The 6,066-nt window shown below is 39.3% G+C and overlaps 1 protein-coding gene across 5 annotated transcripts in view; it reads right to left on the bottom strand.

The window, feature by feature from the left end:
- Nucleotides 1-5,961: 5,961 nt before the first annotated feature.
- The window catches only part of rnf216 (ring finger protein 216), a 25,278-nt gene continuing 25,173 nt past the window's right edge, over nt 5,962-6,066 (bottom strand). For all 5 annotated transcript variants that reach the window (XM_060896873.1, XM_060896874.1, XM_060896875.1 and 2 more), the window contains one exon: nt 5,962-6,066. This exon is cut by the window's right edge and continues 474 nt beyond it. The gene's annotated coding sequence lies outside the window, so the exon portion shown is untranslated.

Here is a 6,066-nt window from a genome sequence, read left to right as displayed (position 1 = left end):
CTTGTGGATTTGTCATTTGTTCTGATTATTAGCACAAACCTCTTATCAAATGGTGAAAAATCTACACTTAAGAAAAGTAGAACCGTTACCTTTTTTTTTTTTTTTAAATAAAACTTTTACAATTTGCCCTCATTCTGTCTCTCACTGAAATAAAGAGTTGAGGTGCTCGGACAGAAAAGGAAATAAGTACAAAAAAGTGCCAAAGAAAAAGAAAAATCTCCCGTCGTGCGAGGAAGAGGGTTTTCTTTGTGTAGTTTGTGGACTGGAGCTCAAAGTGGTTCGAGGCAGCTGTTTTTGAACTAGCTCTAAGTTAACTGATGTATGTCTGAACCTACATTTATAGTTTATTTTGGAAATCTATTCCCTGAAGATCAGGGGCAGTGTTTGAGGGAGTGTTTCCACAGGACTGAGATCACTCACGAGAGCAGATTTTTTTTTTTGCTTTCATGGCCACTGTTCTGCTCATCAATGAAGGCTTTGTGTAGCTGTGTGTTTCTCGAGCGGTGGTTGGTTTGTGGTTTTTGAGCTCATCAATCACATTTGAGAAGGATTCACTTTAACGACCAACTAATCATTGATTGTTATACAACGCATTTACAGCAATAATCCTGCGAATTGACGGCAGATGAATTTAGATCTGTTCTCTGAGACGTTTCTGTCCACGTGTCCTCTTCCCCTCCTCCACCAAGGAGACGCCTAACCCAATAAAGAAACACCCACCAGAACAGGCCTTTAATCTGTTTTGCTTTGAGGCCAAAAACAGGCTGAGAAACATTAGAAAGGTTAATGATCCCAGCTCCCAGTGGGCCACGCTCCGTTCAACATGTGCTTTGTACATTACTGACAAGAGAGTTTAATGTATATTTAGTTCATTTCATTAACAAACTGATTGTCAAAAACTTTCATGCGCACGTTTAAGCATACTGATAAAACTGCTCAAGTTACAATCAGGCTGTAATCATGCGTGTGCTATAAAATGCTAAGTGTTTATAGATGTGGTCACAATAAAACCAGACAGTGCCTGGGCGGAGCCGCTTCTCAGGAGAAGAAAAATACAGCTTTAAAGGGTTAAATAATCTTCAGGCAAGCTGCCATTATAGACCAAGGTTACCAAGGAAACCAAGAGTGTGTCACTTGAAGAGGCTTGTGTGTCTGGGTGTGTATATATGGAAAGGGAGGCAGATGCAGGATCTAGCTTTCTAAAAAAGAAAGGAAGGGTCGTGTGATGGAGACAGACATCACAGAGCTTAATTAACTAAATCAGATCCAGGATCCAGGCAGCGTAAGCAGGAGAAGCTGGACGTGATTTCACTACACGCTGAACGATCCAAGGTTTCTGGCTGAACCTTTAATTACTGTAAATCAGAATTAGACGGAATTCTGACGTTTGCTTTATTCTCTGGTGTCAGATTTACGAGAACTAAAGCAAAGCCATGCAGAATATACTGTACACTTTATAGCAGATATATTGTGCTACTAGTGAGAAAAAAAATCCAGTGAAGTCCAGCAGGAAGGGAGAAATGTTGATAAGCTGTGTGTGAACCCAAAGGCCTCAAAAACTATACGAAAGGTTATCAGTGGGTTGCCAAAGTTCTCCTATTATGCAAAACTGCTGTAAAAACAGGACTTTTTTTTTAATGGCACTGAATAACAATCAGAGGGTTTCAATGCAAAATCAGAAAAAACATTCAAGCAGAAAAAAAGTTTTAACATGGCATAGCCTGGGGTATGAGATAAAAATAGCATCATTTGTGCACACACAGATACAGTGTTTACATTGTCCTCTTCAGCGTCAAAGGAGATTGTTCATCTAATGGCTGCTTAAGAAATGGCCAGCAGCTGCTGTGATCACATGTCTGACCCCAGGAAGTTAATCAAAGTGCTTTATGCTACATCTGACCACCCCCTGAGGTGCTGGGATGGTGGATCAGGAGCTTCTTAGGACCATTAGTGGTTGTAATATAACAGTCCAGTATACGCAGAGACATCTCTGTAATAGACAATAGCTTTATCTTGCCAAAGGCATGATTTGGAAAGCATATAATGGCCACTAATCGAGTTACATTGGCCATGTGTTTACATTACATCATCACCATGAGGATGGGTTCCCCTTTGAGTCTGGTTCCTCTCAAGGTTTCTTCCTTCCAACTCTAGGGAGTTTTTCCTTGCCACTGCTGCCTGTGTCGCCTCAGACTTGCTCATTGGGGATAAACACATACACATTTAAATATATCTAATGTTAATGTAAGCTCATTATTTACATTTACATTATTTCCTTTATGGACATTTATATCCAGTGTCACCCAGATGAGTCTGGTTCCTCTCAAGGTTTCTTCCTCATATCGTCTGAGAGTTTTTCCTCACCATCTTCACCTCAGGCTTGTTTATTAGGGATAGATGTTAGAGATAAATAGTAATGTAATTTGAAACTTTATAATTTTTAATCTGTTTCTATGCTTCTGTAAAGCTGCTTGGAGACAATTTCAATTGTTAAAGGCGCTATACAAGTAAAGTGAATTAAAGGTGTGTGTGAGTGAGTTAGTGAGAGTGAGTGTGAGTATGAGAGTGAGTGTGAGTGAGTGAGTGAGAGTGAGTGTGATTGAATGAGTGAGTGAGTGTGAAAGTGAGTGAGTGTATGCGTTTTAATGTGTGAGTGAGTGAGTGAGAGTGAGTGTGATTGAATGAGTGAGTGTGAAAGTGAGTGAGTGAGTGAGAGTGTGTGTGTTTTAATGAGTGAGATTGAGTTTGAGTGTGAGTGAGTGAGGGTGAGTGCGTGAGTGAGTGTGAGAGTGAGGGTGAGTAAGAGTGAATGAGAGTTGAGACTCTGAAATATTGAATCTGAAAAGAATACAGTACAGTAGGTGACAAAACGGCAGCTCAGAAGAGTGCAATAAGATCAGTGGATAAAACTGGTTAAAAAGCACCACCGTAGGTTTCCTAACCAAAAATGTAGTTGCACAATTGTTTCCCACTTTGCACACAAAAAAACAATTTGATAAGCTTCCATAAAATAAATCATACATCTCATGCAATAATGCTTCAGAAAGACAAACCCAGACGAACACAAGCCGGAGTTCATAAAACATCAGACATGACTTTAACAGGGAGGAATTACGCTTATTAACTGCACACTTCTCCAAGCCACATAAGTCTTTATACCTAACATTGTGTATAATCTCTTAGAAGAGTTGATGAAAGGCAAGGCTCCAGTTTCAGGGGGTTCTCAGGGCAGCAGACAGACTGTGAGCAAGCTGCCAGGCTCAGGACCCTTCATACCTGCAGGCAAGACCTTGTGACCTAACGAACAGATGGAGTCAGAGCATCAAACTGAGTCACCTCACGGTTACGATCAACCCGAGCTCCATGTTCGGCTTAATCAGACTGAGTAACCTATTCATCAACGGCCTCAGTGTGAGCCGGGATTTCCAAATACCACACCTGTGTTCAGTTACTTCCAGTTTATCGCATATTGTAGTGAAAACCAAGGCTATAGATGTACTGTTACAGAGAGAACACACAAGAGTTGTAGTGCTAAAACGGTCAGGGGTTCAAACATAATCCACAGTCCAATTGTTAGGAACAATTTCAATACACACACAAGATCTTATAATTTGTTGGGTTTTTTTTTGTTAATACACATGGTGTCAAGATTATAACATGCCAGTCTCCCTCTATACATCAGTTCAAACCATCAAGTTTGTAATGATTTTAGTTTATTTAGATTGTTTTGGCTGAAGGTTTGCGGACACCTGATATCACACCCATATGTGCTTGTTACAAAGAAGCCATATGTCACAAATATATTAAAGCAATTTCTTCACATATCCCAGTTTGTTGGGATGTTGTGGTCAGTGTACAAGGTCAGATGATACGACACCCTGAAGCACAGAGGGATTAGGGCTGCTGATCAGCCATGTACTCCTTCTCTACTGTTATTAATAATCTCCACTCTTCTGTTCTGTGAAGTCTTTCCACTAGATGTTGGAGTGTCTGTGTGGATTTGTGTTCATTCAGCTACAAGAGCATTAGTGAGATCAGACACTGATGGTGTAAGAGTGAGGAGGTCTGGGGTTCAGTCTGTGTTCCAGTTCATAACAAAGGTGAGGAGAGACAGGGCTCTCGAGTTCTTCCACACCAACCTTCTCAAATCATGTTTTTTTTCTCAAGCCCTGTGCTTTGTGTCATAATGGAACAGTCTTTGAGTTCCAGTGAAGTTGAAATGTAAAGCTACAGCATACAGAGACATTTAATACATATATCTAAACTTCATGTGGTCTTTTGCATCAATACAACATTTATCAGACTGTATATTTATAATCACACCCTCCAGTGTCACCCAAATGAGGATGAGGTTCCCTTTTGAGTCTGGTTTCTCTCAAGGTTTCTTCCTCTTCCATCTAAGGGAGTTTTTCCTCTCCAGTCACCTCAGACTTGCTCATTGGGGATAAATACAAACAAATTTAAATATATCTAATATTAATATTGAATTTTGTATTATATTAATCTTTATAATAACCTTTTGTTCTATGTTTATGTTCTGTAAAGCTGCTTTGAGACGATGTAAAAGCGCTACACAAATAAACTTGAATTGAATATAGTTGTGATGATCAGGAGTGCACAAACCTTTGGCCATACAGTGTGTTACAATCACCAGACAGATTGTTCTACAAACGCTCTCTAATTTCAGGTAAAATGCTGTGCTGCTGATAACTAGAACAGTGTGAAGAACACATTCTATTCTTCTCAGTAACGTGCTTAAAGAGGCATGCAGCTCAGCCCCAAATCCTTCCACACCCCTGTGCTGAATCCTGGGGTGGAGGTTGGAGATCCTGCAGATCCACAGAGTCAGCCTGGGGCCGCACCGAAGGCACAGAAAACCTGGAGTCACACTACACAAAGCATCATTGGACATTACATTCAAACAAACAGTGACACTCGCTCTGAATCTAATCTAATCTGCGATGTCTCTCAAGCAGAAGTAGAGTTTTAGCACTGAAACGACGCCACGATGATCCAGTGAGACGCCGTCGCTCAGATACATACAGTTCAAGTACTGTTCTTATAGCACAGCGCTGTTGAAGTCACTAATCAAATTAATCAGAGGATTTGTATTAGTCACGCGGCAAGCTGTATTTTTTGATCTTGGAAAAATTTTGAATGTTTGTTTAAAGCTGTTAGATCTCGAGTGATAACAGGAACCAAGTTGTTTTGCTGATGCTCCACCACACTAAAAGCTATAGATATAACCAATTAAAAAATTGGAATGGTTTACAATCTGCTGTATTATAAGAGGAATAAAACACTTCGGGATGTGCGGTTATTAGAAATTATTCAACTTCAGGATGGTCAATTTTGTATAAAGCCTCATCACACCACCACCCCACTGCTGATCATTTGTCTACACCACACCGCGACCCACCGTATTTCATTCCTTACACAGTAAACAAGTGATGCAGGAGCAATCATTTGTTCCTAAAAATGCAGCATTAAAGGAGGTTCAGACTAATATGCAAAAATATTTCTTTAAAAAAAAAAAAAAAAAAAAGCAGGAAGTGAAGCACAAGATTCATATCAATGATTCAAATGAGGTTTGGCAGAAAGAGATGTATGACAAATGTCAAAAAAAAGTCAAAGTGGCCATTAGCATGTTAGCAGTTTAGCCAAATATAGATTCAGGAATGGATACATGGGCCAAAGTTCAACAAATCAACAAAGCAGAAAACTTTTCAAAAAGCTTTAAACATTTCAAACTTTAAAAAAAAAAAAAAAAAAAAACAACCTCTTAAGCTCAATATTGAAAATCCTAGATCACAAGCCCTAAAACCCATCATTAAGAAATAACTAGTGGCTGTCATGGAGTCATGACCTTCATCATTACCTCAGGTTATGCACAAAGCCTTTTTTTTTTTTGTTTTGCTTTAAAGGGAAATTCAACAAAAATAAAACTACGAACAAAAAAAGTCCACCCAATATATTTTATTTAACTGAAAACTGCTGGACAGATTAATTTGTGTGCATGAGCATTCAGTGATTTGTCCAAAAAATAAGGAAAAGAAACAGAAAGAA

The sequence above is a fragment of the Tachysurus vachellii genome, chromosome 21, assembly GCF_030014155.1.
Source record: "Tachysurus vachellii isolate PV-2020 chromosome 21, HZAU_Pvac_v1, whole genome shotgun sequence".
NCBI classification, from domain to species: domain Eukaryota; kingdom Metazoa; phylum Chordata; class Actinopteri; order Siluriformes; family Bagridae; genus Tachysurus; species Tachysurus vachellii.
This window is presented reverse-complemented; position numbering and strand designations above follow the sequence as displayed.